The 17,881-nt window shown below is 49.0% G+C and overlaps 1 non-coding gene across 1 annotated transcript; it reads left to right on the top strand.

Moving 5' to 3' along the window:
• The first annotated feature begins 13,127 nt into the window (after positions 1-13,127).
• TRNAR-ACG (transfer RNA arginine (anticodon ACG)) lies at positions 13,128-13,200 on the top strand. Its single transcript has one exon. It is a non-coding gene; the product is annotated as a tRNA-Arg (tRNA).
• Positions 13,201-17,881: the final 4,681 nt, after the last annotated feature.

Raw genomic sequence — 17,881 nt, 5'->3', positions numbered from 1 at the left:
AATTGTGGAGGCACCTTTTTTCAACCAATAATATAAACATTACAATGATCTATAAACATTATAAGAAACTACATCATGCCTGTTAGACCATGAAGTTCCGTCCTGTCTGGTTTTATAATAAACTGACCTGTAAATTTCGTTACATAAACAGCTACGCATTTGATTAAGTTACATACTAGGAATTTAACGCCAATATTTAGTTTTTAAAGTGGGCCATCAGAGTTTCTCGATAGGTCTGTTTTAACTGTAAAACAGATAACTGTCGATTTGCCAAAGGGCCCAATATTTTCATCGAACAATAAATGCTAGTGAAATGTTTTTTAAAAAGCACCTTTACAAGCGTGGTCTCGAAGGCGCGGACCTTCATAATGGCTGTCACGGATGCAGCTGCTAGTGACTTTTTCCATTTAAACTGGTCAAAATAACGTGGCATCTGTGACACTAGTGCATGGCCATTGGCCACGGTTCTAGAAAAATAAATAACAAATGTATTGTGTCTGCGGAACAGTGGTTCTTTCCAGTTGCGATGTATAATGTGCGCAAACAGTTGTATTTCCCGCCACACCGCCCTCTGCACTTGCACTGCAGTGGAAAAGAACTAGTTAAATCGCGAGTTCTGACCAAATCGAAAAGACTTTGATCCAATCAGAGCAGGGAACAAAATATACAAAGTTACATCACTACTCTTTGCCCAAGAGAGCAGTGGCTGTTAAAGATGTTGTGACTTTTATTGCCTGTACATTCGGTGAGTTCCTTAAGTGATCCCTTCATAGACCTCAGTATTTGACTCTTCACTACTTAATGTGAAAGAGCTATAATTTTCCCAGCTTATTCAACCTGTCTAGTGTGCACACTACCGACCATATCCCAGAGCGCATATGCACTGGTCTAGTACTCTGCCCCGTCGTGTAGAGATAGCAGTGGGCCAGTGGCGCAATGGGTAACGCGTCTGCCTACGGAGCAGAAGATTCCAGGTTCGACTTCTGGCTGGCTCGACTCCACGCACAAAGTGCTCATTTCATCCCTTGGTTAAGAAGTGCAATTATTAATGACAACATGAAACTAGACGTGTGTTAAAAAGTTACTCTACTGTACTTTGCCAAAATGGCGGCATTTTAATTAAAACATATATAGGGGAAATGGACACAAATATCTTTTTTTTTATTTAATAGCATAAAACAAAAGATGCATTCCCGGATGCTCTGTTTTAATTATAAAGAAAAGAAAAGTTACAGTGGTCTTGACAAATAACTTATTTTTTATGGGAAATTTAATTTTTGTGACATACACATGTAGCGCACTATTATAGTTGAACAAATTCTAACCTTCTCTTAGGAACACTGGGTGATCAGGGGGGGGGGGGAGGTGGAGTGGGGTGGGGAGGGGGGAGGGAGAAGTGTGTGCTTTTCTTTTTTTTCTTGAAGCTGTGTGTCAACGCATGCCCGAAGGCTGCTCCTTGATGCAATACATCGTGTGCTTTTATTTTATTTTATTTTATGTATGCGTTTTTATATAGCGCAGACTTTACCCGAAGGTATCAGAGCGCTTCACAATACTTCACAATAGGAACAGAACTGATACATGAGAACATTACAAGTGAACAAATTACAAAAGCAAACGTTACATTGCATGCGGCAAAAGTGGCAATCGTGAGCTAACAAAATACAAGAGGTAACAAACGGTGCATTACAGGAGGAAAAAGTGACACGTGTGCAGGTTACAAAAGCATATAAAGTAAACATAAAGGTATAATACTGCAATATATGGAGGACACTCAAACACAAGGAGCCTGTCCTTTGGGCCCGGGGACACGCTTTCCGCCGCCCCCCCCCCGTTGTGTGATGCCTCGGCGAGCGCCCTGACGCTGGAGAGGCCCACCACGTGGCTACAGGGGCCCTGTCTGTCTTCCGGCTCCTCACCCCCAGCCTCACTGCGCACCCTGCCGGCCCCTGGCCTCTGGCAGTGTGCATCAGCTGTCGCTTGAAGGCCCTGGTCCTTGCAGTGATGCTTCCCGCGCGGTGTTTAGTTTGGAAGACGATGATGATGAGGTGTACTTCGTGTCCTTCATTGGCAGAGATGGTGCGCAGAGTCTGCGCCACCAATGTGCGACGTACCGATCGCAGGATCCCCGGTACATGCTATGATCAACACTGGGGCATCCGTGAACGTCATGGACAGCATCCAATATGAACGTCTATCCCCTCGCCCACCTCTCTCTCCATCCAACGCTAAAATCTACACCTAGAAACAGTGTAGATTAGGGCCCACTCTGCGGCCTAGGTATTCCTACCCCCGGTGATACGGCACCACAGAGGGTACAAAGCTCGATGGGGGTACAGCACTCCTCGGAACACCGGTTAAGCACGAAAGTAGCCCACGTGCGTACATATCAGTGTGTGCTGAGGCTTCTGGCGTCAGTGGCCTAGTCATTACCAAAGGAAGTACCCAACCAATACTTACAGCGCCTGCTCCCTTTGTTAAAAGGGGTTCCAAAGACAACCGGTAACCAAAGACCCCTTTATGTTGCCCGGCGGTATCGCCTCTATGACCCACCAATATAAATCAATGAAGAAGCAGGCGCTGGAGACTGGAAGGCGGGAAACGAGGATTTTATTCTCTCCGGAGGAGAACACATCAATTCAGACAGCAAGTATCGTCACGAGGTGCTCTAACCACATCTCTGAGGCCTGGCCTCTTATAGTTGAGTTTATGACCTTTATTGCACATAACACATTCTCGCAATACTTTAATACTTGAAAGAACATCCTCGGAATCTCCCCTTCAGACCCGTTCCCACATACATTTACAGTTGGATTCCCCACCCTGGTCACAACAGGTGATGGTCGTTGCACAGCAGGGCATTCCGCCGATTCACGGAATGCATGGGGTTGATCGGATCCCATGGGGTGGGGGCTTTGATCGGTTCGGGGGTCTTTTGATGGGGAGGGGAAGCTTCCTACTGTACGGGGTAATAAACAGTATCCGCAGAGCCAGGTGGCGGCCTGGGAACAGGGAAGACAAACGGGGACGCAGGAAAAAGGGGGTTTGCATCAAAAGGGTTTGAGGCCATGAAAGGAATGAGGGGAGGTGTCGCGCTGGGAACAGGATGGGACTCAGTGGTGAAGCTGCGCTGAAGAGGGGTTTATGACCCAAGGCATGAGAGAGCGGGGGTTGTCAGCGTGCGGGGGAATGCTTGTGAGGTTAAGAGAGAGAGAGACGCGCTGGCTATTAGTGAGGGGCAGGGAGGCCATGGCAGTCAAAATGGCTGCCGCTTACGCGCACGAATGGGCTCGAAAAGGGGGGGGGCAAGATGGCGCCGATAATGTTGACGTTTTGCAGTTTAATCTTTAACAGTCCTCCCTTTTCAACATATCTTAGCCAACTTGCTTACTCAATGTCAATCTTCATCAAATTCCTAACCTCGGCATCAAATATTGCTCTCATACGTTCGTTTTCAAAGTCCACAGTCTTAGGGTAAATACAATTTGCACATAATGAACACAGAGGTGGCAGACATTGAATTCCTAAGCATAGACCGCACACCACAACTACAGGAATCAGGATAATGGTGAACAGTCTCCAACCCCAGTTCTTAACGGTGTTCCAGAACCAACCACCAAGCGACCATTCTTCTTGTTCTTGGTGCACTTCTGAAGAGAGTCTGTGAAGATGTTCGATGGCTTTGTACACTGAGGGTGAGTTGTCCGGTATGTATGTACAGCAGCTGGACCCAATGATGCGGCATGCTCCACCACGGTCCGCAAGAACCACATCCAGGACAAGGCGGTTTTGGAGGGCCACCAAGCGGACCGCTTGGAGCTCAGCGGTGTTGTTAGCAAGGATACCAGCCGTGATGTTCATTGTTGTCTCAACTGCTTGAGTCAGATGTCGGATGGCACGGCTGTTTGCCATCGGGCCCCAGAGGGGGACTAGTCCTTTCATAGCATCGATGAATTGCGCTCCTGTTGAATCGGCTTGTTCGATGTCCTTGGCTCGTTTTTGTCTGTGATGATTTGCTGGTGCCACATAAGTCGGAGGAAGGATGAAGGAAATGAAACAAGTGCCCCCCCAGCCTTTGGGGAGCCAGGTGTAAGCCTTCGTGCCGCAGACGAAATACGTGTTTGGAGATGCCACAAAGGAAGGCGGGTCGATGGAGTCCAGAGTTCTGGAAAACCGGCAGGCACTGTGGCCTACCAGCTGAGTCCCAAGCCCTTCCATGCACATGTGGCCAGTGGCGTTGATGACTGACAGGGCCACAGTCAGGGTGGCAGCCGTTCGTTTTCGAAGGTAGGAGAAGGTGGTTCTGGTTGGATTATTGAACACTTGCATTTCAACTTGTTCTTTAGCAGGGATGTCCAAGTGGATCGTGTTGCTGTTGGTCTGCGGGCAGAAGTGTGTCTTTATTCTGTTCCGCCAGACCCCGTCGTAGAAATGCGTTACCGTTTTGCTGGAGGTGGCATTGTCCTTAAAGCTTTCTTGCAGAAGCATCAGCCAGGCAAGACAGGAACCGTGAACTGAGAAAGGTGAAGGGATGAATGGTATCGAATGTCCAGTGGCGTGGGGTAGCAACCCACAGATCCAACAGTTGGTGGCATTGGTGGCAAGGTTGTGCTGGTGAAGTAGTTGTACGAAGGAGTTATTCCAAAATTCCTTTCGTCTCTCTCTGAGTTGGGGAGAGAGCGAGATCAGATAATGTTCCTTCATGGTGGTAGGCTGGACAGTGGTCAGGAATGTTTCGTGAGCAGGTGCATTTTCTTCCACAATCCAGAGTGTGGTCATGAGGAGAAAGCAGAAGAGGATTGTGATGAAGAGCGCAATAGTCTTTGGGCTATGGAGTCTGTCTGCTTTTGGGTTCCTGCGGTGGGTATTTCCTGTTTCCTTCATCATCTTCTTATTTGGCGCTTCCATCATCTTCTTATCTGGCGCTTCCATCATCTTCAAGGGGCTCGGTAGCGGGCAGAACCACAGACTTTGCTTTGCTTCTCTCCGGGTAACCCTTGGTAGTGTTTAGGTCACCGTTCTGAGATTTAACTCAGTCCGTGGTCTACTTAGCCGAGACTCCCTCCTTTCGACGCAGGAAATACCCTTCTTTTGATGGCACTGTGGGATCAGAGAATTTTGAAAGTTCAAGTGTGTCGGTATCAGGATAGCAGGTTAGTGACGGTCGGTCCTTGTTCAGGAGTTCTTCTTGGCTGTCGATGTTTTCAGTCGAGGTCAGGGTCGAGGAGATCTTCTTACAGTGGTGTGCATGCAGCCAGTTGCGTTTTCCCTCCACCCGTAGTGCTGTTCGGGTGGTGATGAGGACTTGCCAGGGGCCCGTCCACCGGGGTTCCAGACTCTTGGCACGCTGGAAGTTCCGGATCAGGACAAAATCCCCAGGCTGAATGGTGTGTCCGGGACCCCTGGAAGTGTCAGGGATGGCATGCAGCACCTGTTGATGGATAACAGACAGTGTTTTAGTCAACTGACATAAGTAATCAGACATTAAGACGTCCGGGACGTCATGAATGGAAGTTGGTTTTGGTGCAGACCAGACATTCATAGGCCGGCCGAAAACAACCTCGTATGGTGTCAAGTGGTGTTTGGTGGGGGTGGAACGCATTGAAAGCAGCGCCAGGGGGAGTGCGTCTGGCCATTTCAGTCCTGTGGTAGCTACTATTTTGGCCAATTTTAGTTTCAGTGTGGCGTTATGTCGTTCCACTAGTCCAGCAGATTGGGGGTGGAAGACTGCGTGGAACTTTTGTTTTACACCCAACCCCTTCAAAATGAGTTGGATAACTTCGGCTACGAAGTGGGGGCCATTGTCGCTCCACAAAATTCGACAAAGGCCGTAACGGGGGAAAAACTCCTTTAACAGTACTTTTGCTGTGGCCATAGCAGTGTTGTCACGGGTTGGATATGCTTCCACCCATTTGCTAAATGCGCATACCACCACAAGTACATATTTCAGGCCTTGACATCTGTCTAGTTGGATGTAGTCCATCTGCAGGACTTCAAATGGGTGATTCGGAACCCCAAACCCTCCCCGGGGTACTACAGTTCCTTTCCCGGGATTGTGTTGCAGGCATATCAAACATTGTTGGACCAGGCGTTTGGCGGACTCTGTGATCTTATCATTGTGCCAGACTCTGGAGACAAGTTCAATCATGGGGGCTGATCCTATGTGGGCAGGGGAATGCGCCATAGTCAATATGGGAATCAGGTATGAGTCAGGTAACAACCATTTGTTTGTGTCTTTTGTCCGCCAGCAGCCTTCATCGTCTTTCAATCCCACCCGTGTCCATTCAGTCAGTTCGTGTTGTGTGCTAGCCATTTGAATGTCTCTGATAGTGTCCCTAGCATCAGTCCATTTTTCTGCTTGTGACCTGGTCACGTACATGCGTGTTGTCGTCCTATTTTCAGCCGTCGCTCGGGCAGTGAGGTCGGCTAGTGCATTTCCCTGTCCAATAATGTCTGTCACCTTTTTGTGTGCCTGGCATTTGATGACTGCAAGCTTTTTGGGGAGAAGGACGGCTTCGATCAAGGCGGAGACTAGGTCCCCGTGCAAAATGGGGGTGCCGTGCGAGGTCAAGAATCCCCTCTCCCTCCAAAGGAGTCCAAAATGGTGAACCACCCCGAAGGCATACTGGCTGTCGGTGTAAATGTTTGCCGTGGTCCCTGCTGCTAGAATACAGGCTCGTGTCAGGGCAATTAGTTCCGCTGCCTGGGCAGATCGTTGCGTTATGCGGGCTGTCTCGACTACAGTTCGAGCCGTGGTGACTGCATAGGCAGCTGAAGTGGTGCCATCGGGGAGCTTGATGCAAGAACCGTCCACCCACAGCTCTCCGTCGGGGTCGGGGAAAGCCGTGTCTCTGAGGTCAACCCTACTTCTGGTCTGTTCGTCTGTGAGGGTCACACAGTCGTGTACAGGGTGTGCATTGGGATCGTTTTCTGGTAAGGGCAGCAGGGTTGCTGGGTTCAGTGTGGTGCATCTCTTCAGTGTGATGTGGGGTGCGAGCAGGGTCAGTTCGTATCCTGTCAGTCGTGCACTCGTCAGGTGTTGCGTTTTGGTTTGGTTTAGGAGGGTGTCAACTGCATGGGGTACCAGTACTGTGAGGGAATTCGAGAGCACGATCCCCTCACTCTGTCGGATAGAGATCGCTGCAGCAGCTACGGCTCGAAGGCAAGCAGGCAGGGCTCTGGCTACGGGGTCGAGAGTGGCTGAGAAGTAAGCGCATGGTCGTTGCTTTGGGCCGATGGATTGGGTCAGGACAGATAAAGCGCATCCCTCCCTCTCATGGGTGTAAAGGGAGAAGGGCTTTGTGTAATCGGGGGTACCCAACACAGGGGCTGAGCAGAGGGCATCTCGTAGTTGCACGAAAGAAGCCTGACACTCAGGGGTCCAAGGGAGTGGGAGAGGGATGTCCTTTGCTAACAATGAAAGCAGTGGTTTTACTACCAGGCTAAAGTTGGGCAACCACTGTCGGCAGAAGGAGGTGAGGCCTAGTAGGGAGCGGACCTGTTTCTGGGTCTTAGGGACGGGGGTGTCGAGAATGGTTTGGATCCGGTCAGGAGTCAGTTTCCTTCCGTCTTTGGACAAAAGGTGGCCTAGGTAAGTGACCTGGGGTTGGCAGAATTGCAACTTCTTCTTAGAGACCTTGTGGCCATTTTCTGCAAGGAAATGCAAGAGTTGAATGGTGGCTGTGACAGCTAGTGGAGTGGTGTCGGCTGCCAAGAGGATGTCATCGACATATTGTACTAATACCACTCCATCGGGTAACTGGACTTGATCCAGTTGTCTCTTGAGGGCCTGGCTGTAGATGCTAGGGCTTTCTGTGTAGCCCTGGGGTGCTCGGCAGAACCTATATGAGCGGGCTTTTAGGGTGAAACCGAAGAGATATCGGCTGTCTGGGTGGATGGGGATAGAAAAGAATGCGTTTTTGAGGTCAATGACAGTGAAGGTGGTGGCAGTGGAGGGAATCAAAGTCAGGATGGTGGTAATGTCTGAGACCACAGGGTACTGGGGTACCACCACTTTGTTGATCTCTCGAAGGTCAATGATGAAGCGGTATGCTTTCTCATCTCCTTCTCCCTGTTTCTTAATGATGGGCAAGATTGGGCTGTTGCAAACGTTGCTAACTACTTCCTCTACCACTCCTGCGCCTATCAGTGATTGGATGATTTCTACCAATGCCTTCTCGCCCTCGGGTGATATTCGATATTGTGGAAGTTTTGGGAGTGTTGCATCTGGTCGAACGGTGATGTGTATTGGGTCAATCATCATGCGCCCTACATCCGAATCCGTTTTGGCCCACAGATACGGAGGCAGAGTGTCAAGCAGGGAAGTGTCGGCGTCGGTGATGGAAAACATGTGTCGGGGGGGGCAATGTCTAAGCAGAACAGGATTGTCGTAAAGGAAAACTCGGACTCCATCTTGAGAACATCTAATCGTTGCTCGGAAGTGTTTCAATAAGTCGAGTCCCATAATTGCGTCAGGGCTATTGGAGGAGAGTAAAAACGTGGTGTCGGTGGTGTTGTTTTCTAAGTCAAAGAGGATTGGAGCGGACAAAGGGTTAGTGGAGGGCGTCCCATCGAAACCTGTCGATGTTATTAGTAAGCCAGACAAGGGTGCCCTTGGAATCAGTCGTTTAGATAATGCACTACGTGTTGCGCCAGTGTCTACCAGGAATGGTGACTTTGTACCCAAGACCTTAGCAGTGACATAAGGGCCTTGCTGGTCAACATGGAGCTCGACTGGATCCCTCCCTTGCCCTAGGCAGTCCTATGCAAAGTCATGAACGTCATCATAGTCAGATTGCTGGCATTGGTTCTGTCGGGGTCGATCAAATGTGTTTGGTCTACTGGACCTATCATTAGTTGCGTTGTTTGGGGGCCCTCGCTGTGGTCCCCTATTTCTTGGTTCGTTTGCTGAATCTCTAGGATCTCTATTTCTGGTGAGTTCCAAAAGAACCGGGCACTGAGATTTCCAGTGGCCCGATCCTTTACAGAAGGCACACTGGTCCTCTCTAATGTCTGTACGTCCAATGTGGGGAGTTGAAGCACGGTCTTTGGGAGGTGCCGTTTTAGGGACGTTCATCTGATGGTTTCCCCGGTATTGGTCTCGTCCCAGAGTAACCCCTTGCAGTTGTGCTATCATCACCCTCTCCTTTAATTCTTTCTTCTTTTTCTCTGTAGTTCTATCGTTTTCGTTTTTCTGATGTTCATAATATTGGGCCATCTGAAGGATAGCCGTAGGTTTGGAGGCTGCCCAACTACTTTCACTGGCCTGCAGTTTCTGCGAGACCTCAGGTGATAAGCCCTTAACGTAATTCTGGACAAACAGATGGTGTCCGGTTGCAGTGGTCAGGTCCTGGCCGCTGTAATCGGAGAACACCGTTTCAAACCGGGAGAAGTATTCCGATACATCCTCCTGAGGTTTCTGGCGACAAGCCGTTACTATCAACCAGTCCACTTTCTTTTCTGGGATCAGGGTTTTTAATTTCTGCACGATTTTATCCGGGAGGTCTAAAATGGCTTTTAAAGGCTTTTGTCCGGGTTCTCGTTGTCTGTCTATGCCATCAAGTTGTGACCAGTTATGTCCAAACAGCTCAGAGTGGTCGACTTTCCGGATTTGCTTCCACACATCAGCTGGTAGACATAACCCGAAAAACAAGTCGATGTCAGCTAGAGTCATAATCGTCGACCCTAGGGCCGTACCCAACTCAGTATAGAAGGCAGTGGGGTTTTTACGTAGGTCTGGCAGAGATTTCCGGAAGGTCAGAATCTCTTGCCGGTCCCATGGTTGGTAGACCCAATTGTACACTACCCTTCCCTTTGCATCTTTGTTGTTTGCATCATCGTGAGTCCCTTCACCTCGAGGAGGAACCCAGTAAGGGGCAGCTTCTCGTATCGGCATCATAGTGTTAGGTCGTTCAGTTTGTGGGTTGGTTGCTACGGAGGTAGTGGATTCGGTTTTCGGCTTTTGTTCAGTGAGGTGGCGGAAAACCTCAAGCGTACGCGTAAGGAGGTCCGTCACATCACTCTCGCTCTCATCCCCGATATCAACCTTCCGGTACAGAGTCGTTAGGCTCTGTGGACCTTTTTCTCGATATCGGTCCTCGTATGCGTTTAAGACGTGGTAACACAGTTGTACAGTAAAGTGTCGTCTGTGACTCCCAGTATAAGAATTAAACACATCCGTGACGGACTCTTCATCCTCCCTCTTCTCTACCAGTATCTTTGCTATCTTGTCGACTCCTGCTCGTTCGTGTTTGCTTAGTCTATATGTTCTAACAGGACCAACCCTTCGGGCCTCTGAGTCGCCCAGCGTTGTCATTTGCGTAACATCTAATACGAGGAGTTCAGCCGGCACGGAGGCCATGGGGGCTGAAGCCGTGGGGCTGCTCTCGCTGGTACCTGGGGATAGTGGGTGTTGGGCTAAGGGTTGGGAAGGGGCATATGGAGGGGGCATGTGGATGATCGGAGGACCTAGCAGCAGATCATCGTTGGTTCGCTGTTTCGAGTGCAAATCAGGGTAGAGCGTGGAGGGAGTTCTAACCAGGCACTGGCTTGATGTTTCTATTTCTAGCTTCTGTTTGGTATCCTCTCTTTCTTTTATCTCTTTCTCTAGTTTCTGGGCTGCTAGGTGGGCTGCTTTCCGCAGCTCTTTTCCCAACCTACTCTCAGTTCTCTTTTTGCGTTGTTCGGCTTCTTTTCGCCACATGCCGAAGCTGTCAAGCATAGTGGACGTCGTCTTGTTTTTACCAAGGGCTGTTTCTAGTGTGATTATTCTATCGTCTTCGAAGGATCCTATCAGTGGCCACTGACTTTCTCGATCCTTTTTCGTATATTTATGCCACAGCTGGCTATAGGCTATAGCGACTAATCCATGCTTTGTGAACATGTCCTTATTAGGGGTGCCTTCCAGCGGAGCCGGATGGTTCATCTCTAATAAGCGGTCCGGGTTAAACAGGCTACTGACCAGTGGGGAGAAGACAGGCATGACGGATCGCAATGGGATAATAGTCAGCACTACCTATCTTATCACTGCGCGCAAAGACTAGACAGAATATTTCTATTCTACGTTGTTTGCACGTAGTGAATACCTCATGAACCAATTCTGAGCAATCAATCAATGTTAGGTCAAAAATAAAAAATCAATATGGTCAATGGGGAGAATAAGTAGGCTCGCAAAGGTTCGCGTCACCTACCCTTTCACTATCTGTAAAGAGGGGACCTAATCTTCCCTGTTTTCAGACAGAGAATCTCCAGAAAACAATCTATAACCGTTAATCAATGGGGCGAAGGGGCAATTGTTCAGTGGGGGAGAAAAATAGGTCCGACGGGTGCGTACCTATCCTTCGCTGTTAATAAAGGGAGAGCCTGTTGTTTCTCCGTTTGTAGACAGTGAATCTCCAATAAATTAACAAAGAGTAATACTAGTATTTTCACAACAATTATCAATTACTTTCAATTTATCTATCACTTTCGCGATTCGTCGTGTTTACACGACCTTACCCGGACCGCATGGACAGTTTCTCGTCTTCCGAATCCAGCGCCCGATCGTCCTCTTCTCTCCGTACTTCTCGTGGCACTCCTGATGGTTCCCAGTCAGGACCGCAGATCACTCGAGAGAGGTCTGTTCGGAACCAGTGAAGTTCGGATGATCGGCTGTCAGACGAGGGTCTATCGGACAGGGTACCTTCCGATCGTTGCAGTCGTTCACTCTGTCGTCAGGACCTCTCCCACTGGATCCACGAGTCGCTGATGGGCCCCACGTTTGGGACGCCAATTGTTAAAAGGGGTTCCAAAGACAACCGGTAACCAAAGACCCCTTTATGTTGCCCGGCGGTATCGCCTCTATGACCCACCAATATAAATCAATGAAGAAGCAGGCGCTGGAGACTGGAAGGCGGGAAACGAGGATTTTATTCTCTCCGGAGGAGAACACATCAATTCAGACAGCAAGTATCGTCACGAGGTGCTCTAACCACATCTCTGAGGCCTGGCCTCTTATAGTTGAGTTTATGACCTTTATTGCACATAACACATTCTCGCAATACTTTAATACTTGAAAGAACATCCTCGGAATCTCCCCTTCAGACCCGTTCCCACATACATTTACAGTTGGATTCCCCACCCTGGTCACAACAGGTGATGGTCGTTGCACAGCAGGGCATTCCGCCGATTCACGGAATGCATGGGGTTGATCGGATCCCATGGGGTGGGGGCTTTGATCGGTTCGGGGGTCTTTTGATGGGGAGGGGAAGCTTCCTACTGTACGGGGTAATAAACAGTATCCGCAGAGCCAGGTGGCGGCCTGGGAACAGGGAAGACAAACGGGGACGCAGGAAAAAGGGGGTTTGCATCAAAAGGGTTTGAGGCCATGAAAGGAATGAGGGGAGGTGTCGCGCTGGGAACAGGATGGGACTCAGTGGTGAAGCTGCGCTGAAGAGGGGTTTATGACCCAAGGCATGAGAGAGCGGGGGTTGTCAGCGTGCGGGGGAATGTGAGGTTAAGAGAGAGAGAGACGCGCTGGCTATTAGTGAGGGGCAGGGAGGCCATGGCAGTCAAAATGGCTGCCGCTTACGCGCACGAATGGGCTCGAAAAGGGGGGGGGCAAGATGGCGCCGATAATGTTGACGTTTTGCAGTTTAATCTTTAACACCTTCATTGTGTGACCACAGGCGCAAGGCCAACAGGATGCTTCCTGGCAGGCCACCTTATCTGAAAGACTGTAGAACTGATTTTGTTTGTTTATAGCATATAGTAGTTTGTTCGTAGTTGTCATGTAGTACTGTCTGCAAAATGTTATATATTGTTATATATAACGGAAGGAATTGTAAGATGTCAGGCTCCAGCCGCATTTCTGCAGTTAGAGGAGGCAAAGCCAAGAAGCCTTTCCCCTCGAAGGCAGCATTCATCTCTGCAAAGAAGAAAAGTGTGCAGGGCTCTGAAGCTCCACAAACCTGTAGGCTGGCTTCAGAGCTTCGACTTGAAATGAGTTGATATTGTACTTAGCTCCTAGAACTGTGTGTTTTCTATTGTAGAGTGCGCCGCTATATCCTTACTGTCTGTCACAGCACCAACTTGTAGCACCTCACCTGTGATTTGGCTATTACCTGTTCTCTGAAGACTTCATACACAGCGGGCCAGTGGCGCAATGGATAACGCGTCTGCCTACGGAGCAGAAGATTCCAGGTTCGACTCCTGGCTGGCTCGAATTGTGGAGGCACCTTTTTTCAACCAATAATATAAACATTACAATGATCTATAAACATTATAAGAAACTACATCATGCCTGTTAGACCATGAAGTTCCGTCCTGTCTGGTTTTATAATAAACTGACCTGTAAATTTCGTTACATAAACAGCTACGCATTTGATTAAGTTACATACTAGGAATTTAACGCCAATATTTAGTTTTTAAAGTGGGCCATCAGAGTTTCTCGATAGGTCTGTTTTAACTGTAAAACAGATAACTGTCGATTTGCCAAAGGGCCCAATATTTTCATCGAACAATAAATGCTAGTGAAATGTTTTTTAAAAAGCACCTTTACAAGCGTGGTCTCGAAGGCGCGGACCTTCATAATGGCTGTCACGGATGCAGCTGCTAGTGACTTTTTCCATTTAAACTGGTCAAAATAACGTGGCATCTGTGACACTAGTGCATGGCCATTGGCCACGGTTCTAGAAAAATAAATAACAAATGTATTGTGTCTGCGGAACAGTGGTTCTTTCCAGTTGCGATGTATAATGTGCGCAAACAGTTGTATTTCCCGCCACACCGCCCTCTGCACTTGCACTGCAGTGGAAAAGAACTAGTTAAATCGCGAGTTCTGACCAAATCGAAAAGACTTTGATCCAATCAGAGCAGGGAACAAAATATACAAAGTTACATCACTACTCTTTGCCCAAGAGAGCAGTGGCTGTTAAAGTTGTTGTGACTTTTATTGCCTGTACATTCGGTGAGTTCCTTAAGTGATCCCTTCATAGACCTCAGTATTTGACTCTTCACTACTTAATGTGAAAGAGCTATAATTTTCCCAGCTTATTCAACCTGTCTAGTGTGCACACTACCGACCATATCCCAGAGCGCATATGCACTGGTCTAGTACTCTGCCCCGTCGTGTAGAGATAGCAGTGGGCCAGTGGCGCAATGGGTAACGCGTCTGCCTACGGAGCAGAAGATTCCAGGTTCGACTTCTGGCTGGCTCGACTCCACGCACAAAGTGCTCATTTCATCCCTTGGTTAAGAAGTGCAATTATTAATGACAACATGAAACTAGACGTGTGTTAAAAAGTTACTCTACTGTACTTTGCCAAAATGGCGGCATTTTAATTAAAACATATATAGGGGAAATGGACACAAATATCTTTTTTTTTATTTAATAGCATAAAACAAAAGATGCATTCCCGGATGCTCTGTTTTAATTATAAAGAAAAGAAAAGTTACAGTGGTCTTGACAAAGAACTTATTTTTTATGGGAAATTTAATTTTTGTGACATACACATGTAGCGCACTATTATAGTTGAACAAATTCTAACCTTCTCTTAGGAACACTGGGTGATCAGGGGGGGGGGGGAGGTGGAGTGGGGTGGGGAGGGGGGAGGGAGAAGTGTGTGCTTTTCTTTTTTTTCTTGAAGCTGTGTGTCAACGCATGCCCGAAGGCTGCTCCTTGATGCAATACATCGTGTGCTTTTATTTTATTTTATTTTATGTATGCGTTTTTATATAGCGCAGACTTTACCCGAAGGTATCAGAGCGCTTCACAATACTTCACAATAGGAACAGAACTGATACATGAGAACATTACAAGTGAACAAATTACAAAAGCAAACGTTACATTGCATGCGGCAAAAGTGGCAATCGTGAGCTAACAAAATACAAGAGGTAACAAACGGTGCATTACAGGAGGAAAAAGTGACACGTGTGCAGGTTACAAAAGCATATAAAGTAAACATAAAGGTATAATACTGCAATATATGGAGGACACTCAAACACAAGGAGCCTGTCCTTTGGGCCCGGGGACACGCTTTCCGCCGCCCCCCCCCGTTGTGTGATGCCTCGGCGAGCGCCCTGACGCTGGAGAGGCCCACCACGTGGCTACAGGGGCCCTGTCTGTCTTCCGGCTCCTCACCCCCAGCCTCACTGCGCACCCTGCCGGCCCCTGGCCTCTGGCAGTGTGCATCAGCTGTCGCTTGAAGGCCCTGGTCCTTGCAGTGATGCTTCCCGCGCGGTGTTTAGTTTGGAAGACGATGATGATGAGGTGTACTTCGTGTCCTTCATTGGCAGAGATGGTGCGCAGAGTCTGCGCCACCAATGTGCGACGTACCGATCGCAGGATCCCCGGTACATGCTATGATCAACACTGGGGCATCCGTGAACGTCATGGACAGCATCCAATATGAACGTCTATCCCCTCGCCCACCTCTCTCTCCATCCAACGCTAAAATCTACACCTAGAAACAGTGTAGATTAGGGCCCACTCTGCGGCCTAGGTATTCCTACCCCCGGTGATACGGCACCACAGAGGGTACAAAGCTCGATGGGGGTACAGCACTCCTCGGAACACCGGTTAAGCACGAAAGTAGCCCACGTGCGTACATATCAGTGTGTGCTGAGGCTTCTGGCGTCAGTGGCCTAGTCATTACCAAAGGAAGTACCCAACCAATACTTACAGCGCCTGCTCCCTTTGTTAAAAGGGGTTCCAAAGACAACCGGTAACCAAAGACCCCTTTATGTTGCCCGGCGGTATCGCCTCTATGACCCACCAATATAAATCAATGAAGAAGCAGGCGCTGGAGACTGGAAGGCGGGAAACGAGGATTTTATTTTCTCCGGAGGAGAACACATCAATTCAGACAGCAAGTATCGTCACGAGGTGCTCTAACCACATCTCTGAGGCCTGGCCTCTTATAGTTGAGTTTATGACCTTTATTGCACATAACACATTCTCGCAATACTTTAATACTTGAAAGAACATCCTCGGAATCTCCCCTTCAGACCCGTTCCCACATACATTTACAGTTGGATTCCCCACCCTGGTCACAACAGGTGATGGTCGTTGCACAGCAGGGCATTCCGCCGATTCACGGAATGCATGGGGTTGATCGGATCCCATGGGGTGGGGGCTTTGATCGGTTCGGGGGTCTTTTGATGGGGAGGGGAAGCTTCCTACTGTACGGGGTAATAAACAGTATCCGCAGAGCCAGGTGGCGGCCTGGGAACAGGGAAGACAAACGGGGACGCAGGAAAAAGGGGGTTTGCATCAAAAGGGTTTGAGGCCATGAAAGGAATGAGGGGAGGTGTCGCGCTGGGAACAGGATGGGACTCAGTGGTGAAGCTGCGCTGAAGAGGGGTTTATGACCCAAGGCATGAGAGAGCGGGGGTTGTCAGCGTGCGGGGGAATGCTTGTGAGGTTAAGAGAGAGAGAGACGCGCTGGCTATTAGTGAGGGGCAGGGAGGCCATGGCAGTCAAAATGGCTGCCGCTTACGCGCACGAATGGGCTCGAAAAGGGGGGGGCAAGATGGCGCCGATAATGTTGACGTTTTGCAGTTTAATCTTTAACAGTCCTCCCTTTTCAACATATCTTAGCCAACTTGCTTACTCAATGTCAATCTTCATCAAATTCCTAACCTCGGCATCAAATATTGCTCTCATACGTTCGTTTTCAAAGTCCACAGTCTTAGGGTAAATACAATTTGCACATAATGAACACAGAGGTGGCAGACATTGAATTCCTAAGCATAGACCGCACACCACAACTACAGGAATCAGGATAATGGTGAACAGTCTCCAACCCCAGTTCTTAACGGTGTTCCAGAACCAACCACCAAGCGACCATTCTTCTTGTTCTTGGTGCACTTCTGAAGAGAGTCTGTGAAGATGTTCGATGGCTTTGTACACTGAGGGTGAGTTGTCCGGTATGTATGTACAGCAGCTGGACCCAATGATGCGGCATGCTCCACCACGGTCCGCAAGAACCACATCCAGGACAAGGCGGTTTTGGAGGGCCACCAAGCGGACCGCTTGGAGCTCAGCGGTGTTGTTAGCAAGGATACCAGCCGTGATGTTCATTGTTGTCTCAACTGCTTGAGTCAGATGTCGGATGGCACGGCTGTTTGCCATCGGGCCCCAGAGGGGGACTAGTCCTTTCATAGCATCGATGAATTGCGCTCCTGTTGAATCGGCTTGTTCGATGTCCTTGGCTCGTTTTTGTCTGTGATGATTTGCTGGTGCCACATAAGTCGGAGGAAGGATGAAGGAAATGAAACAAGTGCCCCCCCAGCCTTTGGGGAGCCAGGTGTAAGCCTTCGTGCCGCAGACGAAATACGTGTTTGGAGATGCCACAAAGGAAGGCGGGTCGATGGAGTCCAGAGTTCTGGAAAACCGGCAGGCACTGTGGCCTACCAGCTGAGTCCCAAGCCCTTCCATGCACATGTGGCCAGTGGCGTTGATGACTGACAGGGCCACAGTCAGGGTGGCAGCCGTTCGTTTTCGCAGGTAGGAGAAGGTGGTTCTGGTTGGATTATTGAACACTTGCATTTCAACTTGTTCTTTAGCAGGGATGTCCAAGTGGATCGTGTTGCTGTTGGTCTGCGGGCAGAAGTGTGTCTTTATTCTGTTCCGCCAGACCCCGTCGTAGAAATGCGTTACCGTTTTGCTGGAGGTGGCATTGTCCTTAAAGCTTTCTTGCAGAAGCATCAGCCAGGCAAGACAGGAACCGTGAACTGAGAAAGGTGAAGGGATGAATGGTATCGAATGTCCAGTGGCGTGGGGTAGCAACCCACAGATCCAACAGTTGGTGGCATTGGTGGCAAGGTTGTGCTGGTGAAGTAGTTGTACGAAGGAGTTATTCCAAAATTCCTTTCGTCTCTCTCTGAGTTGGGGAGAGAGCGA

The sequence above is a fragment of the Lissotriton vulgaris genome, chromosome 5 (assembly GCF_964263255.1).
Source record: "Lissotriton vulgaris chromosome 5, aLisVul1.2, whole genome shotgun sequence".
NCBI classification, from domain to species: domain Eukaryota; kingdom Metazoa; phylum Chordata; class Amphibia; order Caudata; family Salamandridae; genus Lissotriton; species Lissotriton vulgaris.
This window is presented reverse-complemented; position numbering and strand designations above follow the sequence as displayed.